General features: G+C 39.6%; 1 long non-coding RNA gene across 1 annotated transcript; it reads right to left on the bottom strand.

The window, feature by feature from the left end:
* Positions 1 to 214: 214 nt before the first annotated feature.
* Positions 215 to 18,242, bottom strand: LOC111825817. The gene is made up of 3 exons (XR_002829016.1): positions 18,145 to 18,242; positions 1,159 to 1,217; positions 215 to 259 (listed from the first exon to the last, which is right to left on the bottom strand). It is a non-coding gene; the product is annotated as an uncharacterized LOC111825817 (long non-coding RNA).
* Between the last annotated feature and the right edge of the window lie 4,406 nt (positions 18,243 to 22,648).

Raw genomic sequence — 22,648 nt, 5'->3', positions numbered from 1 at the left:
CACAGAGATATGTCAGTAAAGGGCATTGCCACTCCTGCAGCCACACCCTAATTTCCAGGAGGGGAGGGGCAGGGAGGGAGAAGGTCAGTATGAAGAGTATAAATTAATTTTATTTCTTTTAGCTTTTCTTATTGTATTTCTTAGGTAAAGTAATTTGGGAAAAGGAACTTACCTGCTTTTACCTGATTTTGAATTAATGTCAATCCAGCTTTAGGGTTATTGTTTGTTTTGCAGCTGTCATCCCAACTTCTATTATATTCTATTTCAAAACCATTTTAAATCATTATTTTTAGAGCCAGTCATATGGGAAAGTACCTGCTATAAAGTGCTGAAGAGCAAAATTTTTTAGTTCCTATAACAACTATTTCTTTTGTTTTGTTTTGTTAACCCTCACCTAAGGATTTTTTTCCCCATTGATTTTTAGAGAGTAGAAGGGTGGGGGAGAAAAACATCCATGTAAGAAAGACACATTGATTGGTTGCCTCCTGCATGTGCCTCGACTGGGGCCCTGAGATTGAGCCTGAAACCAAGGTTCATGCCCTTGACTGGAATCGAACCTGAGACTCTCAGTCTGCGGGAGGACACTCTATCCACTGAGCCAAACCAGCTAGGACTATTTATATTTTCTTAACATTAAATGGAAATAGTGCTTAGCTTTGGTGTTCTTTTTAACTTTTTATTCTATATGAAGCTTCAGAAAACTAACGTTTGACAGGGAGGTTCTATGCAAAACGCAAAAGTTAGGAAGTCCGTGAGTTATCTGTACACATGGTGTGGGGTTTGGGATTCCTGAGACTTAGAAACCTGGTTTGCTTCATCTGATTCTAGAGCTCTGTGGGCTGCTCCCTGGCTCCGCGCGGAGGAGGACATGGGAGAGCGCTCCCTCCCCACCCAGGATAACTGGCTGAGCCAGGGCAATTTTGTTGGGAAAGTCTGCTGGCAATCTGTCGGTCTCAGCTTGCTCCTCTGTGCCTTGCTGAGAGAAAGAGCTGTTGGAAGCGAATCAAGGCATGAAACTTTTGCTGCTCTAGTTTAAAGCTCATGAAAGCAAATGATCTCCAGGGCTCTAATCCTTCCACCTTGGTAAACATGCAACAAATCTACGCGAAAGGAAGGCTGAAAAGCATCCCATTTCTCCTCCCGCAGCCGCTCCGATACCTGTAGGCTCCAGACTGACTAATAGGTGTCTCATGAGTCTCCACAGGAGGAGAAACATCCTAAGAAAACAAAAGAGACAGAAGTCTGAGGGTAAGAAAAAAAAATCACAAATTCCCATAAAGCCCAAAGTTCCTCTGACAAGAAGCCCTGTCTTATTTCTCTGTCCTTACTGCACAGAAAAAAAGACAGGTTGACAGAAATCAACACGGGTTGCTAATAGTCATTTTGCTTTATTTATTTATTTTTTTTAACTCACAACAGGATGTCAGGTTCTGTGTTGTTTTACTTTTTCATCAACCCCCTTCTTTCCTACTTACTGGCACAAACTCCCTCGGCAACTTGCTGTGTCAGGGAGTGACTTTGAGAGGCAATCTATTAAACTCGAACTGAAGGGTTTTTCCCCCTGTAGATCTGTTTACCAAGTTTAATTATTGACTGGAAATTGTTTGCAAGGGGTAAAGATACACTGAAGGTAGGGGATGAAAACACAAACACACCCCCAAACCTAAAGATGTTTTCCCCTCAGTCATACATTTCTTTTAAAATATCAGTACAGATCGTCAGTGTATTTGAGGACACTTGGCAATCTGTACTGCTGCTTTCCTCCGGAAATCTAATATCAGGGCCAACTGGTGGTTTTCTCAAGCCCTTATCAGCAAACAGGAACATGAAAAATAGCATTTGATATATAGTCCCTAGAGAAAGTGGTGAGGCAACCTGGCACGAAATTACAGGAAAACTCCAATTATGGATGTTATACCAAGATTTTAATCAATAAAGCTGTGACTTTTCCCCACCAGGGACACATCAGTTGGTGAAAGACCTGAGCTTGCTTTAAAAACAGGGCTTTGGGGCAGTGGGGGAAGGAAAAAAGGAGAGGACGTGAGTGGCTCGCTCTACATCGAATCCTAGCACCTGTAAAGAAAATAAGGGAAATTCATTCTGGGGACAAAGCTAGAAAACCTTCAGAATAAAAGTGTCCTTCCTGAGTCATAGAAAGAAAAGACACCCACTCACCACTGCCCCAGGATAAAGATTTCACCAGAGTAACAGCAGTTTTATGCTCCCCCTTTCACCTTCCCTCCAGGATAATGATGAGAAACCCTTTGACAACTTCTATTACCTACTAGAAACCATTAGCAGGGGCTTGGCAGTGACACAGATTTTTTTGTTATCTGCAAATGAGACAATGTAGCTGGAGGATGGAGTTTCGCCCCTTGCTTCTCTGGACACAGACTGGGACACGGAGGGCCCAGGTTAAAAATGTAATGAAGACTTTTTCTTTAAGATTTTTTTAAAAATTATTTATTTATTTATTTATTTTCATATATATTGATTTCAGAGAGGAAGGGAGAGGAGGGAGAGGTAGAAACATCAATGAGAAAGAGTCATTGATCGGCTGCCTCCTGCATACCCCACACTGGGGATTGAGCCCACAAACCAGGCATGTGCCCTGACCGGGAATCGAACTGTGACCTCCTGGTTCATAGGCCGATGCTCAACCACTGAGCCACAAATGTAATGAAGACTTGACAGGCTGTCATTCCAAAGTCATGGGAATGGGTCTTTGTCTTATAGAAGTGGAGTAGGTAAGGATGATTAGGCAAAAGGAATCTGAAATCAGACTAAACCTTTCAAATACAGGGTAGAGTTCTCTGAAAGATGGTGGAATGAGCAAGAGTAGATGTATAAAGCATCCAGTTTTGCCAAGAGGCCTGAAGAGGAGATCACAGATATTTATATAAGATGATCTTCTTGAAGGAGTATGGTCATTATTATACAAGACCTTCTGATGTCTCCCTACTGTGCCGTCACTACCTTTAGCTAACTCAATCCATCTTACCATCTGTAATGTCTACTCCTTGTGTGGCCATGGTGTGGAGAATGAAGGGATGGGGTAGCAAAGAGATGTGTGTCTTCACAGCCAGGCTGTGTTGGCAGAGAGTAGGATGTCATCAAGTCACCATGGGGTCTGATAGAGGAGTGCGAGAGGGTAACCACAGAAAGCATGTGTTGGCCCAGAGGACAGGGGAGACAGAGAGGGGCTCTTGGTGCTGAGGAGGACAGAGAGGCTTAAAATGAAACCACCTTCTTTTTCATTATAGCACGGATATGACTCATGAAAGGGAACATGGGAGAGGTGGATGACTGAGTTACCTACACTGTATCTTTTCAGAGCTTTCTTCACTAGAGCCTTTGATAACATCTTCCAAGTTATTCAGTTTCAGGCCAAAATGTTCAGCCTGGAGATTTTCTAAAATGGTGACTGTCAACCAGTGGTCCGAGGACCACCAGGCGTAACCTAAAGGAAAGGCTAGAGCTGAAAAATACTTCCCCTGCCAAAATCTTCATATTCTCTTTCATCCCCTCTCACTACTCATTCATTTCATAAATATTTATTTATAATGACACTGGAATGTAGCGAGATACTTTTTTTGGAGTATTTGTGTTTTTCTTCTGAATCTTGGGATTTCCCCCCCAGTCAGCTGGAGGCAAGCACATTGCCTTAAGGAGAAGTCAATTTTGGATATTTGTTTTTAATTTTTAAAACAGTCTCTAGAGAATCAGAAGAGAGGGCCTGAGGGAAGCAAATAATGAAGTTTAGGCCATAAAAATAGAAGAGATAAAAGAATAGAGGATTGGGAAAAGCATGCAGGAGGAAGGCTGAGGCGGGACAGGCTGGAGGCCCCAGAAAGGAGGAGGTCACTGGCCTGTAGAGGGCTGCTCAGGCCAGCTGAAGCCCACCTCTCAGGATGCTGGGAGCACAGTACAAACGCTGGGAAGGGGAGCATGTGGAATACTCTTTTTGATGCTGTGAGATGAGGACCTTCATTCATCAGCTGCCTGCACATCCCCGTGAGTCCTCCCCAGAAGGGCCTGGGACTTCTAAGTTCATCTGGGCTGACTTGCATGAACGACTCTCCCCTTCGTTTTTGCATAAGCCCCAAACATGCATAAGCCCTCAAAACAGAAAACAAGGTTGTCTATACGCAGTCAACTGTAGTGGCTTCAAAGTATATCGGGAACCCTCCTGGCAAGATGACAGTGGCAAAAGAAGAATTATAACTTTCCTGAGCCTTTGTGCCAGGCATTTGCTGCCTGGGACTCAAAGAACATTAGACACGGTTAGAGCTGTCAAGCAGGGTATAACTGTGGGAGTAGAGGTTGAGGGAGAGAGAATAAATAGATAACCATAATGAAGTAGAAGGAATATTGTGTTAGCTGTAGGAACATAGAGGAGACTCCCCTACACCAGAATTGTTGCTTTAGCTGAGTCTTAAACAATTAATAAAATTTAGCCACAGGGGAGGTGTATTAGTTTCCTACTGCTGCTGTATGAGATTACAACAAATGTAGTGGCTTAAAATAACAAAAGTGTATTATTTTTAAGTACTGAAGGTCAGAAATCTCAAATGGGTCTTACGAGGATCATGTTAAGGCATGAGCAGAGTCACATTCCTTCTGGAGGCTATGAGAAAACATCTATTCCTTGCTTCTGGGCTGCCGCATTCCTTGGTTGACAGCCCCCTCTAGAAATGATCTCACTATCACTTCTGCTTCCCTCATCACATTTCTCCTCTGCCTCTCCTTTCTCTAAGGACCCATGTGATTACATTAGGCCCTCTTTGGTATTTCAGGCCAACTTCCCAATTGCAAGATCTTTAAATACATCTGCAAAGTCCCTGTCGTCATTTAAGATAACATATTCACAGTTTGCAGAGGGAGGGCAAGGATGTTTTGGGGCGGGCTGATGTTCTGCCTACCACAGAGTGTTCCAGGCAAAAGCAACAGCCAAGGTAAAACTCAGAAGACACAGAGAACAGTTAGTGTGAGCGAAACCCCCAAGTTTATAAGGCTAAATCCAAAGGGAACAAGCAGGAGTGCCGAGCAAGGGCTCGGTGGGGCAGGCAGATAATAGGTCAGGAAGAGCTTTGATTTCATTTAAGGAAACTGGAATTTATAAGGACAACAGTAAGTACTCATTTGTGAATTTTAAACAGGAACATAGCATCACCAGATTTGCCTCCTAGAAAAACCATTCTGGCTAAAGTATGGTGCAGTGTATAAAAGCCCAAATAAGCTATGAGATTGAAGGTGGGGAAATAAACCAACTGTTTTTATGAGTCAGGTAAAGCGATTACAGCCTGAACTTAGACAATGTATATAAAGAGGAATAGGTGAGTTCAAGAAAAATCAGAGTGCCAGTCGATGGGATATGATGATTAATCTAATATGGAGGCAAGAAAAGAGTCAAAGATTATTGTTTGTGGTGATCACATATATGGAGAGCCTTTCTCAGTGCCTTTCACTGAGTTTGAGAATGAGGGGAGGTGCATCAGGCTTAAGATGGATATAGATGATAACATATTTCAATCCCAATACTCTACTCCTTCATCCTGTCTTTCAACTCTCAGCAGTTACCTATATGATGCCCAATTACTGAGATTATTGGAATGCCCAATAGTCCCCAAAATTCAAAGTGCTATTTGTGCATTATTTTGGCTTCAACTAATCCAGTTTTTTCTTATTTCTTCACATGGTATGAATTTATCCTGGGAAAATTTGCATGGTTTGAGGTTGGTGTAATGGATCTTCAGGATACCACCAAGATCCCCCACTTCAAGATTTCGGCACTTATTCCTCCAGCTACCCATATTGCTTGAGCCATGTGACCATGATTTAAGGAAAGGAGTCACTTCCCTCAAGGAGTTATCTACACTAATAAAAGACAAAGATGCTAATTGACCATACTTTCACTATGCCCTAAGCCACGCCCACCAGCCAATCAGAGCAACTATATGCAAACTAACCCAACCAAGATGGCAGCTGGCAGCCATGGAGCTGGAGCAAGCAGGAGGCTTGGTTGCCTGGGCAATGGAGGAAGCCAAGCTTCCCACCAGCCCTGAGCCGGCTGTGGCCTCTGCTAAAGGCAACAAAGCTTCAATTACAGAAGATAAAGAAATCCCAGATACCTGCTTTCAGCCAGCCTCCACTGGGAGCTTGGGTGGCTGGGGGTTGTGGCCAGCCTGCAAACAGCCATCAGCCCCTCACCCAGGCTGGCCAGGCACCCCAGTGGGGACTCCCGCCCTGAAGGGCTGTGGCCAGCCTGCAACCAGCCATCAGCCCCTTACCCAGGCTGGCCAGGCACTCCTATATAATAAAAGGGTAATATGCAAATTGACCCTAACAGCAGAACAACTGGGAATGACTGGTCATTATGACACACACTGACCACCAGGGGGCAGATGTTCAATGCAGGCGCTTCCCCCTGGTGGTCACTGCGCTCCCACAGTGGGAGCTCTGCTCAGCCACAAGCCAGGCTGACGGCTGCCAGTACAGCGGTGGTGGTGGGAGCCTCTCCCGCCTCCTCAGCAGCACTAAGGATGTCCGACTGCAGCTTAGGCCTGCTCCCCACTGGCAAGTGGACATCCCCCGAGGGCTGCCAGGCTGCCAGAGGGATGTCTGACTGCCAGCTTAAGCCTGATCCCCCAGGGAGTGGGCCTAAGCCAGCAGGTGGTCATCCCCCAAGGGGTCCCAGACTGTGAGAGGGCACAGGCCGGGCTGAGGGACCCCCCAAGTGCACAAATTTTTGTGCACCGGGCATCTAGTTTAAAAATAAAAGGACAAGTTCACCACCTATGACTGAGAACGGCATGGTGACCACTCCAGATTAAAGTCTGAGTCACCCCACATAGTAAACCACCTAAACCAACAGAGGTACCAGCTGAAGCTAAAAATCTACAATGGGTAGTAGATGAGGGAGATGATATCAGTTGCAGCCCTGAGACCAAGGGCTCTGGTGGGGGCTGTAGGACATCTTACAAACCTTACTGTAGTAAGTTTCCCCAAGAAATGAACTCAATTAAAATCATGGAGCAGTCATTCCCAGATGGGGTGAACCTATTATACAAGGCAAGTGGATCTTAGCAAGCACAAATGGTGTACTCCAGGACCCCCTTTCAGAACTGAGGCACTCATTGCCTAGATGCTAGTTATATTGTCTGAGAGTCCACAGTTGAGTCCCTCCTTGGGGATTACCCTCAGCTTCAGTAAATAGCTTCATTCAAGGTTACACACATATTAAATTACTAGTCAATGAGGGATTACAAAAGCCAGGACCCATTACCTCAATCCAAGATATCTCAAAAGAGCCATCCCAACTTGAGAGTTCCACATGAGTTCAGCTGAGGGCTCTGTTGTATCTGCATTGCAGTTCAACTTCTCTTGATAAACAATCTGGCCTCCCTCTTCCCATTAAAATGGCATTCTGGTGATTACCAGAGGGAAAGGAGGTAGGGAGGTAGAAGAGGGTAAAATGGGGATAAATGGTGACAGAAGACTTGACTTTGGGTGGTGAACACACAATACAATATACAGGGCATGTATTATAGAATTGCACACTTGAAACTTATATAATTTTATTAACCAACTAGAGGCCCAGTGCACAAAATTCATGCACTGGTAAGGTCCCCAGCATCTGGCAGTGGCCAGCCGGGTACTCCCTCCTTTCCCCAGGCCACCTGCCGCCTGCCAGGGCCTCCCTCCCTTCCCCCGGCCGGCTCCACCCCCTGGTCAAATTCCAGAAAGAACTCCAGGTCAAGGGGACAATTCGCATACTACACTTTTATTATATAGGATGTCACCCCAAGAAATTCAATAAAACATTTTTTAAAATGTCATTCCCAAGATTACTCCTAATAAGCTAGCTGCACACAAATTTCCATTGCAGAGTCAGCTTCCCATGGAACCAAAACTAACAATTGGCTTTTTTTTTTTGGCACAACTCAATCTATTATAAAGCCTTTTGTACATTTACATCACTGTGTAAATAAGAGCTCTGGCATCCCCAGTTGCATAAATTTTAATACCTCATACTTTTGGTATTATAAATAAGACCAGGTCACTATTGAGCCTTGTGGTTCACTATTGTTAGGTAAACCTAAAGCTATTTATACATTAACAAAATATAATACACATGCAAGACTGCTGAAGAATGTGATATATTCTCTCTGGATCAAAGCTAACATGTTTTAGAAAGAACTCATTGTACAACATGTACTTTTGCAAATATTTGCCAGAGTAGAATCTGTTAAATTTTTGTTCATCATTCTTTAACTATCTTGGATTCATTACTTTTATATCCTTTGGTCTACAGACAGTAGCTCAAATGCCATTATTACAGAAGGAAATATCTTCCTTTGTAATTTTCTACTACTCTCTTATAAACATTTCTTAAAATAGATCTTTAAAATGTGTCTTACCATATAATGCTCTATCACTACAGAACAATATTCCACATTGAACTATTAAAGATAATTCAGACACCAGACATGGTATGTAGGATCAACTTGCTAGATAATTCTGAGTCTCAATAGCCTTAGTTTCTTCATTTTAAATATCTCACATTTTGAAAGTGACATATAATATTAACATTTTCATGTTATCAGTTTGTTTCATGTTGTTTCTATTACTACCTGGATTTTTATTTAAATGTATCATAGGCTTTTCTCAAAACGATTATGATCAAAACAGAAGTTTAATGTCTCTGCTGGGGGGGAGGAGGGAGACTATTCTTCCCTAATTTTAGGAAGTAGCATCTCTCTTCTCCCCACTCCAAAAACCATCCATAAGCAACTTCTGTCACCTCTATCTCTGAAACATGTCCTGAATCTGCTTGTTGCTACTTTCATCACTGATCTCACCCTTGCCAGTCCACCGTCTTTTCTATCCTGCAGTAACCTCCAAACTGGTCTTCCTACTCTATCCCTGCTCCCGTCAGGACACATTAACAATCAGAAAAAGGAAATTTAATAGAAATCAAAACACATTATGACTCTGTTTAGTTCTCAAATGCTCCTCCATCGATCATAGAATAAAACAAAAACTATTGTCGTAGCCGACAAGCACTCTACTATATCTACCCTTCCTACTATCCTGAGCTGGTATCATGTCATCTCCTCCACACCCACTAGCTCTAGACTTTTTGGCTTTAGTTGTTATTGTAGTTGTTGTTCAAATAAGTCAATTTCCTTTCCACGCTGGAACTCCTGCTCTGTTCCTTCTGCCGGGAACATTCTCCCTGTGGCTTCACAATGTTTGCTGCATCTTATCATGAAGGTCTTAGCTCAACCGTCACCTCCTCAGAGGTTTCCCTGACCTCTGACTTACATTGGAGCAAACTTTAAAGTAGATTGCTCCTCTTCCCAGGCCTCGTTAAAGATTAACCTGTTTTATATTTTGTGATCTTTTCACTATCATTTTAATTTTATATTTGCTGTTACTGCCTTACTGGTACATGAAAACAGGGACCTTATTTGGCTTTTTGCTGTTGAATATTTTTACCACACTAAGGACTTGCTGCTCCACAGATATTTGCTGAATGAATATAAAAATATGATAACAATATAACTACATTTATATTTATGCATATATTTATATTATTATAAAATACATAGTTCCATATAAATATAATATATAGTTAAAATAATATAAATAGATATAAATGAATGAATAATGTCTTAGTATATAGGGCAAGCAGTTTAATCTCATATGGAAAATGAGGTTTAGATTTAATAAAATGTGTATTAAAAATGTCTCCATTAAAAGCACAAAATATACACTCTGTTGTTTTCTTATAACAGCAAGAGGTTATACTGCAAACCATATTTTCAAAATTCTAGCACAAAATATTTTTTTCATATTTTAAATTTCTATACATATTTGTAATCCATGGGTTTATTTAATTCAATAAGGTTTATTTTATTTACAATATTAAAGTAATGGTGTGTCTTATCATCAATGGTGTCTTAGAGTTGAGGGAATAATGGTAATAAGAATTTAATAAATATTGTGAAATTGATTGCAAGATTGAAGCCCCTACCTTGCAAACAGTTGGCCACATGCATAGGCTAGACAACCAAAATCACAGTCAGTCAATGATTGCAGAACAGCCTTTTCTGTGTTGATCTAACTGACTCTGATGGGAAGACAGGGAACTGAACCCCTGACTACTATGATCTCATTACTGCCAAGCTTCAACCAACTGACTTAAATGATACCTGGGTCAGAAAGTAAACAATGCAACTTCATTGTTGCAAATGAAATTTCACTATTGTAAAGAAAATCAAGATTTTCAAATAATGGGAGCTTTCTCCTATGAATGTTTTTGATAACCTCAGTGTCTTTGAGGTTTTTCCACACACACACACACACACACACACACACACACACACACATATATATATATATATATAATTTATTTTCTTCTATTTTATTTTTGTTTAAGTGAGAGAAACCAATAGTACTTCATTTTCATATTTAGGCACGGTTAACACCTACGGAGTGTATAGTGAATTTAAGTTCACACCTTTTCTGTTGCTATAGTCAGGTGAAGAACATTTAATTAAAGCAGTGAGATTTAATAATTTCTCACATTCCTCTTATCTGTGATCTGAACACACCTTACCCCCTAAAAGATAAAACAAAGTCCCACCTGTCATGGGAAGAAATCAGAAATAGCAGTCCTTGTTTTTCTCATCCCTGTCACTTCTGAGTGGCCAGTAGGAAGCAGGGACAGATAAGTCATTCAGATGAATATAGAATGGAAACAAACTTTATATAAATTAGTCCTAGAACCAATACATTCCCTAGACCTTAGAATAGTAATTGGATTTTGCCTCATATGCTTATTTTGATTGGTGTCATCATTCTATAACACTGGTTTGAGAAGGATTTCTAAGGTTCAGCCAGGCTTAGGAAGAAAGAGTATTATTATCAATTTACATAGACGATAGTAACCAGAACTGGGAAATTCCAGGCATAAGTAAAGTCAGTTTTTAAACATGGGATTATGTACTTAAAGATGTGGGGGGTGGGGATGATAAAGGAAATTAGGACAGCTTACTCTCTAATTCCTAAAGCTAATATAAATGTTTTTAAATGGATACTTTAAACAATTTTCTCAACATTAGTTTTTAAATGCCAACAAGAAACCATATATTGTTCCAGGTTCTAAGAATTGTCAATAAACAAAACAGCAGAATCCTGCCCTCATGGTGCTTATATTCTAATGAAAAACAAAAAACACACATCAGATAGTTATATAATGTTCCTCATGTGCCAGACTTTGTTCTAAGTGAATTTTTTTTAATGTATTAGCTCATTTAAGTTTCATAAGAACCCTACAACATAGGTGCTATTGCTTCCTTCAGTCATGCAGCAATGAAGTGAGAGTGAGGCAGGACAGTTAGCACCCGGACCGGAGAGCCGGGCTCTACCCCTCCCCTCCCTCTCTAGGTTAGGGCACTGCAGACATGACTTGTGGCTATACACCTGTCCCCCCATTGCCACCCTCCCAATTTTCTGGGGTATGAAATAGTTGAGACAAGTAAGAACTGGCCTCAGCCAGAGTTGACAGCCACGTTGACCTACATCCTGGTTTTGAAGCCGCTCCACTCTCCAAAAAAAGAGCCATCATTGGGGGAGGGGTAACTGAGATGAGTAGCCTCAGAGACCATGAACCACCCCCATACCCTCCCCTTGCTCATAATTGATAAGAACCCCACCTCTAGGTGACTCACTTCTTCAGTTCTCCCATCCTCCCCTCCTTCATGAGTGTGTACTCTCACTTTAATAAATCTGCTGTACTTTCCTGAATCTCACTGTCTTGCTCTCAAATCGTTTCTTGCATGGAGACAAGAGCCTGGACACAACCACTGGGTGGAGGCCTCCCTTGGCCTCCCTGTGAGCCCTGCAGCATCAATAGGACTGAGTCTCTAACACAAGTTTTCTAGAGCCTGTGTATCAATGCCATGTTGCCTCCTCTATGCTGTTCTGCTTCTCATGCTTTTAGATACTGGGCTACCATGGTGAACACACCAGAAAAAGTCCCTGTACCTACAAGCTCACATTCTGGAGGGAGACAGGCCATAAACAAATAATAAAATTAGTTCAGGTAGTTACTAGAGCTGTGGATAAACCAAAGCCATCCTGAAAGGAGGGCAGTATCATAATACAGCCAGGAAACGGCTCTCTAAGGAGATAAGAATTAGTGATAGCTGGAATCACAGAGATGACATCTGGGACACAAAGAGCAGCATGGGCAAAGGCCCTGGGGCAAGGCATCAGCTCAGTGTATCTTTGGAAGGTCCCTGTGCCAGAAGCAGCATGAGAATGGGAAGGGACAGTATGAGATCAGATCAGAAAGGAAAGCTGTGGCTGGATCTTAGAGAACCTTGCAGGTCATAATAAGTGTTGAGAATTTTACTCTCAAGAGCAAAAGAAAGCTACGGAATGTCTTAAACCAGTGGTCGGCAAACTCATTAGTCAATAGAACCAAATATCAACAGTACAATGATTGAAATTTCTTTTGAGAGCCAAATTTTTTTAAACTTAAACTATATAGGTAGGTACATTGTTATTAACTTAATTAGGGTACTCCTAAGGCGCAGGAAGAGCCACACTCAAGGGGCCAAAGAGCCGCATGTGGCTCACGAGCCACAGTTTGCCGATCACGGTTTAAACCAATAGAGACACAACATAATTTAGGTTAGTGAAAGATTCTAGGTAAAAGAAAAAAGGAAATACAGAAATCTCTAATTGATGATATTTGGCATTTTCCTTTATTTGCCCATTAATTAATTTTCTTTTTCTAATGTTTGTGTCTTCTAAAATAAGCTTAAAAGTGGGCGGGCTGTTAACATTCTACCCACACGTTTCCGTCATATGCTCATTAGCAGAAATGCTCCACCATGGAACTTCAGAGCAATTGCTATAATCCCTAAGAAGGATTGTAAACAAAACCAGTTCCAAAAGTGGAGGCAGAACGAATGAGGAAGGACAAACTACATCACGTTCAATATCAAAACTGTCCTTAAAGAAGCATGGGGACCTGAAAGCTACCTGATTTCATGCTAGGGTCACTATCCTCTCATCTGATTACTGTCATTATCCTGAAGTTTGGGGTCTTCAACTGATGTGCTGCAATAACATTTCCCTAGCTCTTTGTCAGGTGTTATTCAATACATTCAAGAACCAGAAGCATGCAGGCACCAGCCAATCAAAACAGATGCTGCCTATAGCACTAGAGCAGAGAGCCTCTGTTTTACCAGGAATTGCGCTTGGAGTTGCTATATCATACACAGTTTTAGGGGTCCAGGGTCTAGAGCAGCGGTTCTCAACCTGTGGGTCGCGACCCCTTTGGGGGTCAAACGACCCTTTCACAGGGGTCGTCTAAGACCATCGGAAAACACATATATAATTACCTATTGTTTTTGTGATTAATCACTATGCTTTAATTATGTTCAATTTGTAACAATGAAATTTGGGGTCATCACAACATGAGGAACTGTATTAAAGGGTCCCAGCATTAGGAAGGTTGAGAACCACTGGTCTAGAGGAAGATGTACAGGAGTTGTCGTGAGGAAAGCTACTCAGGACAATGGCTGTATATCAACTGATACAGAAATAATTCAATATTTTAACAATTCTCATGGCCATATGGATTCTACTGTCCGCATTACCTTCTCTCCCAGACCCTGGATAGTTTAACAAAGGGCATTCCAAACTGGGTGTGAACAGCAGAAACAGCCAGGAACTGGTTTCACATAAAGCTTTGTCAGTTCTCTTCTAATACTTGGCTGTTTACACAAGAACAATCAAATGTATTGGCTGGAAAATTCCGCTCACTATGAGAGAACAGACTGATTCCCATAATACATTTTTGCTGGAGTAGCTAGCTGGGCCAAACCAGCTCTGTTAAGAAAACACCACCCACCTCAGTCTGGTCAGCCTTGAACCAGTCTGTTGTCCTCATACAGACACCAAGTCATAGTACAATAGACGGTAGTTTGCCAATGAATGTTAGTTGGCTAGCCAACAATTTAGTAATAAGGGCATTGTATCAGGCACACTCCCAGTTATTATTCTTGAATGCCAAGCAACACAGCATCAACCTTGGATAACATGCAAGGAGCACATTTCTTTCTCTCAAGAAGTTTTTACAAATAACCACACCCAAATTAGAAATAATCAATAACAAGATATCTAATAAAAGTCAAAGACATCTCTCCATCTTTGAAATCCTTAAACCATATAACTTTTCAAGTGTTCTCAAGTGATTACTTTATAATTCATATAAGTAAATATATCAAAATGCAATGAAACTTTAGATTCATAAAACACAAAATAGACTGTTGCATTAATAGATGATTCTCTAGGTGTTTTTGGACAAATTTTTGCTAGAAATGCCCCATACATCAATACAATATCTAGACCTGCAATTACTTCAAAGATTTTTTTTTTTGCTTCTACTATATTGCTAGTGCTTTTCCTTTGCAGAGAAGAACTGGGAAAACCATTTACATTAGCCTAAACTTAAGGTTTTTGTAACATTTTCCCAGCTATCTAATACTTTTACATTAGGGCTAATTTTTTTCTCTAAAGAAAAGTACTATAGTAAAACCCAATTGATTTTATAGTTTATAAATAGGGGGGTAAGGGCCTGTGCTGGGATGTGGAAAAGGGCTGGGAGAGGCCAATTTGGGTGAAAAAAAGGAGACATATGTAATACTTTTTCAACAATAAAGAATTAAAAATAAATAAATGAAATTATAGTTTATAAAGTCCATGTAACTAAAGTAAGTTTCTATGAAGACTGTAATCATAAAAATATATTTCTACAGTTTTTGTTTTTATTTAAATCATAATTATTTCTTTTTAGATATCAAGCCCAGTTTTTAATCAATTTAGATATCAGCTTCCTATTACATTAACACTAAAACACAAATTTAATAAAAACATTTTGTAAGATCAAAGTCAACATTAATTAATATCTAAACTACTTGAAAATTGATTTTAAACATTTCAATCTATCATATTTAAATGAAAAAATTAACAAACTTTAGTTGCTTTTTGACAAGAAGCATTCATGAAATTTATCTAAAGAGTCTTCCAATTCTGTGACTAAATTGATTCCAAATTTTTCAATGAGAAAGAATAAGAGTGGTCATATTCTCAATCATTACCACATCCAAACAAACATAAAGTAATCAGTAGCTTAGATGCCTAAAATTAACAGAGTTATATTTGTAATAACTCAAGGTACATCATCTCCTAGTACTCTCCCAGAATCAAATCTGTGCTTCCATTCTATAAAATTTTCTTATAATTAGTTCAGTACATAATCATGTCAAGGGTGTTTTAGGCAACTCCAAGATGCATGGGCCTTCAATGGGCATTTGATAGTTGCTTTGCCAACATCCAGCCTCTCTTCTTCAACAACAACCCTAAATTTCATTTGGACTTCTACCCTTTCTTTAATCTCAATCTCTGCCACTCTAAGGCAATCAGTACATCATCCATCCCTGGCCACAGCTACTAGTTCAATGATGGGAAGTGACCACAATTGCTAAATTGGTGAAATTTAGATCTGTTGTGGGGCTGTCATTGTTTTTCTACTGGATTAATCCTGAAATGATGAAGACCTTGAAGTCAGTGCAGCTCTTTGGCCACTGCCAGAACTGAGAAAGGAGGCAGTAGAGAAGAGGCAAAGCTAGAAAATGGAGAGAAACTATTGACATTACTAGAGGCCTGGTGCATGAAATTCGTGCACAGGGGGCGGGGGGTGTCCCTCAGCCCAGCCTGAACCCTCTCCAATCTGGGACCCCTAGAGGGATGTTTGACTGCCTGATCTGGTGGGATCAGGCCTAAACGGGCAGTCGAACATCCCTCTCACAATCCAGGACTGCTGGCTCCCAACCGCTCGCCTGCCTGCCTGCCTGATTGCCCCTAACTGCTTCTGCCTGCCATCCTGATCACCCCCTAACCACTCCCCTGCCAGCCTGATCGACGCCTAACTGCTCCCCTGCCAGCCCGATCTCCCCCAACTTCCCTCCCCTGCAGGCCTGGTCCCTCCCAACTGCCCTCCCCTGCTGGCCGATCGCCCACAACTGCCCTCCCCTGCCGGCCATCTTGTATCCACATGGGGGCAAGCCATCTTGTGTGTTGGAGTGATGGTCAATCCTTTATTATATAGGATTTTTTAGTTGAATTTATTGGGGTGATATTAGTTAATAAAATTAGACAGGTTTCAGGTATACAATTCTATAATACTCCATCTGTATATTGTATTTTGTGTTTACCACTCTGAGACAAGTCTCCTTCCATCACCATGGACATTATTTGGGCACTAAATTCAGTTACTTTCCCCTTGTATAACTGGTTTCAGTGGGATTATGTCCTACTCACAGTAGGAAATGTCCTGACTATCTCTAAACCATTCCACATTTATGACTAATTAAATAATTATTAACTCTTAACTCAACAAGATTCACAAATTATGTGTGAGTCTCAAAGAGAAAAAAAATTGACAATTTCAATAAAATAAAAATTCATTGTTTTTAAAGCTGGAGGCCTTAGGCTCACAATCATTATGTAAAGGCTATTTCTTCTCTCTTTGTACTCTTCCAGTTAAGCTAAGCCCTCAGATTCCTATTCTGTAAAAATGCCAATGAGCAGTGCTGAAATCCACAAAAATGATTGGACCTACCATATATAGAGTACCATGAGTTCAATCTTAGCTAGGTCCACAATAGTCTTGTAATGTTTGAAAAGCTATCTTTTATTTGGCTTTTAATTCATTACTAACTCACCACAGTGATTATTTTAAATATTCATTGACTCTCCTCAGGCCATCACTATACTCTCATCTTCATCTTATCCTATGTGAACTTTTTCAGATTCCATCCTCCATCCCCCCCAACCTACAAACCCCCAAGCTTTTGAGAGCTACCTATACTATAGATTATGTGTGTGTGTCCACAGTTATGTTGCACATATAAACTAACATCCTGTATTTCTAGAATCAATTTCCTTGTCTTCTAAATAGTATATGTTCCAAGCACTTATTGGGGAGAACTGGATTCCAGAATTTATGGTAATCATTTTCCTCAGTTTACATTTATCAAGTGTTTACTATGTAGCAGGCACTATCCTAGTTGCTTCACATTATTAACTTCTAAAATGCTCTCAACAACCTATGAAGTAAATGCTATTATCCTAATTTTACATGTAAATAAATAGAGACACAGAGAGATCAAGATCACACCTTAGTACATAGTGGAGATGAGATTCTATCTAGGTCAGTCTTACTCAGAACCTATGCTCATAACTGTTATCCCATGGTGCCTCTTAAAGGTTCCATGAAGACATTCTTACATTTGTGTATATAACATTACAGTGTATGCACAGCTCTTATATTAAAATGCCCTATTAAATTAATAGCTAAGTTACTATTACTTCTGTTTTACAAATGCAGAAAAAAATTCAAAGATTAATGGGCTTATTTACCCAAGGTCATTAAACTAATGAATGGCGATTCCACATCTTCCACTCAAAGGAAATTTAGATCAGAAAATTGTTTTTCCACAGGCTCTTTCAATAGAGATAAATGTTTGAAATGTCCAGGAAAATATCTGGTCACACTCATTCTAACTAACTTTATAGTATAAATGGCACCCTCTGGGCTATCTGAGTGACATAAGCACTAATGATCAATTAATATTATAATTTATCTCCACTCTTCAAGTTGATACCCTCGCCTCTACTGAAATTGCTGTCTTCTTTACACATATTTTGATTTTCAATATCATAATTTCTGAGTCTGACTCAGCTGGTTGGGTGAGCCTATGAGGAGATTACAGCACAGTAAAAACTCAAGATAGAAGGTGGGTCTCACCAATTCTTCACCTAACCTCTATCTTCCCTTTGCAAGTTACAGACAATAGAGAGGTAAACTTAATCCTGGCTGTATTTTTTATCTGGAAAAACAAAGGTCTGGCTTTATATGACGCTTGATGGTAGATTTATAAACCCCTGCCCCATCAAACAAACAAACAAAACTAAACATCTACTTGTTATGAGGTAAATTATGTTCCCCCAAAAGATATATGGAAGCTCTAACCCCAGTAACTCAGAATGTGATCTTACCTGGAAATATGCAAGAGCTAGAAGAGGCAAGGAAGACTCTTCCTCCAGAAGAGGGTATGGCTCTGCCAACACCTTCATTTCAGACGTTAGCCTCCAGAAATAAGAAAGAAAAAATTTCTATTGCTTAAAGCAATCCAGGTTGTGGGACTTTGTTATGGCAGTACTAGGAAAGTAACACACTTCTCTTTTCTTCACTTCCCTTCTCTTATCTCCACATTCAAATCTTTTTCAGGATATGTAAATATATATATATATATATATATATATATATATATATATATATATATATATATATAATATAGAAGATGTGTTATATATTTTAAATATATCTTTTATAGAACATAAGATTTCAGTGAGAAGCTTTGAACTCAGACAGAGAGGAAACAATGAAGATTAGGAGAAATGGTTATTTGTAATTTGACTCTTGACAGAGAATTAATAGAAGCAGAAATATGCATTTAGTTTCACACAATTGTCTCATATTTTATAGAGTATAAACAATAACCAATAACCGTGTCTAAGACAAAGTACTAGATAAATCACTTTGGTTATTCTAAAAGACCCACTTTTGCCACCAAAACTATTTCCAATCTATTTTTCCCATGTTCTTATCCCTTTAAAATTAGAGATCTAAGTCCTTCACAATAGCCAGCAGTAACAAATGGACACTTCTTGTGATCTTAATTCCAACTGCTTGATTTCTTGGGCATGCCTTTTAAACTCAAGCCACAAACTGATTTCTAGCACCAGTATCTAACTTCTAATACTTAATCCTGCCCCCCACTTAGCTCACCCATCTTTCTTCAGTCTATGGGACAAACAGGCCAAACTTGGTATGATCATTTGACTGGAGTGCCTGCGTGGACATATGGACATCACAGCAAGCACCTGTCTAGTTTTAAATTGGTCTCCCAGACTGCTACATCCTAGTCCCACTGCTTTCATTGTTTTATACACAAAACGGTAAGCCTATTCAGTGAATAAGCTGTATTCCCTCCTGCTGCAACAAACAAGATGCCAAACAACCTTCTTTATGTTGGAAAAACAGTTGAGTTTTCTCTGACAATTAAACCAACAAAGGCCTTAAGTATTGGACTCATGAGTTTGTAAAAATCAAAAGGGGTCACTTCATCTCATTTCCATCAGAATTGGTCACATCTGGTAGTCATCCTATAGCATTTAAAAAGATATTTTCAAATAATACCATTCAACAGATTGAGGTATGTTCTGCCTATTTTGCAGCTAACTCTTCCTGGCAGGGTTATCAGAATGTCGTTCTGCTTAGAAACTGGGCTTTCCACAGGTAGGATAAACATTTTTGTGGTGAATTCAAATCCATCATGCTCTATGATTGCCATAGCTAGGAAATAGGAAGATTTGGAAAACATTGGCCCTATCTTCAAGCACCGTAGCTGCCCATGACTGTGCTAAAGCACACAGTGCTTTCTGGGTGAGTGAGAATGCAAGTTGGACTTGCATAATAGAGTAATTGTTCCTACTCCCACCTCTGGGTTTCTGGTGAGAACTGAGTGAGCTCCAGCACTTACTAAAGGCCTGCTTACAGCATCTGAAATTTGAGAGAGGCTGCCCAGGGGACTGAAAGCACTTCCTCCTTCTGAATTCTCTCCGCTCTATCCCTGTATTAAGCCAGATCTTCAACAAGTGGAACACTTACACTTTATTATCTAAGCCCCCTTAAGAATGCCTTCACTGAGTAATGGCTTAATATCATATCCTCAACCTTCAAAGTGGACTGATTCAAGAAGGGTCAATTTGAACAATGTTTCCATAAGATGAAGTTGAAATTGGAGATTTTATTTATCTTATTATTAAACTCTGTACAAAGATTCACATAAAAAATTCTCTTTGAATTGGCAACCTGAATGAAGGTTTTCTGCACAGACTAATGCATATACCTGCTTTTGGATTAAACAATGAAAGTTATGTAATCAATTTATTTCCCTCATGCTTTAGATGCCAAAAATTTCAAATCAATTCAGTTCATTGAATTTGTTTACTATACTTAGAGACTAACCTCTTTTCTTTCTACATTTTTTTTATACTAGCGGCCCAGTGCAGGAATTCATGCCTGGGTGGGGTCCAGACAGCCTGTTCCTATGGGGGCTGATCAGGGCTGGGCCAGCTGGGGGGAGGGGACGCAGGAGGTTGGCCAGCTGGCCCTGTCCCCGCATTGGCTGGTTGGCCGGCCGCAGTGTATGTCATAATGACTGGTCCTTCCAGTCTTTCCGGTATTTCCGGTCCTTCTGGTCCTTCTGGTTGCTTGGCTTTTATATATATATAGATAGCTGCATATATCTGTCTTATTACATGTTATGACTCCATTTTACAAGGATTTTAAAATATTTTGGATATAGGATAGTAATTCCTGAAAACTAAAATGCTTCTGTATAATTTTCTTTATTTTTTTCCTTAAAAGGGGAGTTCATAAGACCCTTCAGGGAACCACAAGTAATATTCTTCCTTGGGGGTGCAATGACAATGGAAGGAGAAAAATTATCCCACTCCTGTATTACACTAGCAAAGTATTATACTAGCTTGATGCTCTGCCTTTTTTAAATCTCCTTTTTTGGTCTTGGTGACTCCCAGAAGTATACAAAATTCAAAAAGAAACTTAAGATAAGTTTATGCTTTCTGCTCTCTTCCACAAAGCATTAATAGCCTTTGGAATTGAAATTGTTTTATTAATTTGATTAGGTTGAAGGAAAATCCACGGCTTTTATGAATAATTCAAGTTTCTGTCAGATCCTTGAAAGCCTTATGGAAAGTACTGTTAAACCTCAAAAATGCCCTCACAGTAGACTATACATTTAATTTTCAATAACATTGATTTATAGTTTTATAAAGAAAAATAATAAATATAATGAATTACCTCCATATTTCTTGATCTCAGTCACTATAAAATAACTGCTGTAGTTTTACATTTCCAGTGTGAAATATTAAATGCATAAATCAAAACAAAATTATTTTTCATCTTAGAGAGAGAGACTGGTTCCTGCGACTGACAAATTCATTTTATTTTTAAATTAATGTTTTAAGAAAAAAAAATTCCATTGAATCTCTAGCAACTTTTAAAAGAAAAAAAAAAGCTTGCATTTTATTATTTTGCTTATGATGTCTTCCACAATAGGGGCTGTGTATAAAAAAATTATTAAGGTCCCTGCAACTCCAAACTTATCAGTTGAAATTACACTTCCTTACATAAATCATTTTCCTTTCCCACTTCCTTTCTCATGTTATTTCCTTTTCCACGATTGTTTTACCCTGAGTTGCTACCCAGAGATAAGCATCACCTACAATATGCTTCTCTAATACCACCAGACTAGCATTTTTGTAATTTAAATATTCCCTTACAGCTACAACTAAGTAATCATGTAATGAGAAGAACATCTATAATAATAAAAGCGTACTATGTTGATTATACTGGATGGCCAAACGACCTTCTGGACGTCCTTCCAGACAACCTTCCAGACGAAGCCGGGGCTGTGAGGGCTGAGCCACTTGCACAAATTTCGTACATTGGGCCTCTAGTTATCAAATAAGAACAATTCAAGAGAGATACAGATTTTAAAATAGGCAGAAACAGATGCATTTGCTTTTACATTTTCTCTACTTCATCCCCTAAATTTCATTAAGAGCAAGAAACAGTATTTTGCATCCTTGATTAAAAAGAGTGAATTTAATTATAAGAATTCATTTTCACATTTAAATACCTCTCAGCTTTTGTGAGTGTTCAACATTCAGCCACAAGAAGCTTTCAGAAGGAGTAGCGAAGGCTGAATACTAAAAGGTGCCAAATCCTTGAACAAACAGGTAACTGAGCTAACAGGCTAAAAAGAAAAACTAAATCACTTAAGGACCATGATATTGGAAACCTAGAAACAACATAAGTGAAATATTGTCTCTAAGGCTCAGTTTCCATGCTAAAAACAGACAAATTTAAATTACCCCCTTTTGTAAGCTTATCTACGGGCTTGCACCATTCTTAAAACCATCATGTAAATTTTTTTGATCAATTATGAACACAATTCACTCATTGATTATAAAACCAAATAGGCTTATAGACAAATCTTCTAATTTAAAAAAATTATGTTTGCCTATGGTTAAAAGAGAATTAATGTGAATAAGACAAGGAACCAATAACCTTTTTAAAAATCTTTACAGTAACTCAGTATAAGGTGGTGTTTTCTGGGGAAGTTTCATAAAGAATCTCTGGAGTCCTGAAATAACTGTCTGGCAAAGATCTGAACAGGCCTCTCTAAAAATAACCATGGCTGTGGACTTCATAAACATTTTTAGAAATTAAATAGCTGCTAACTTGTTCCATATGGAAGCACATTCACAGAGTCCAACATGTTCATTGAGATCATCAGAACACATATACCAAAGGAAGAGGCAAAATTGTCCACAGTCGTTCATGATAAGCCAAAGGAAACAGATGATCCTGAAACTTCTTTAAAAAATAAAAGGCAAAGGGCTCTAAAAA

Source organism: Myotis lucifugus, unplaced genomic scaffold, assembly GCF_000147115.1.
Source record: "Myotis lucifugus unplaced genomic scaffold, Myoluc2.0 scaffold_0, whole genome shotgun sequence".
NCBI classification, from domain to species: domain Eukaryota; kingdom Metazoa; phylum Chordata; class Mammalia; order Chiroptera; family Vespertilionidae; genus Myotis; species Myotis lucifugus.
This window is presented reverse-complemented; position numbering and strand designations above follow the sequence as displayed.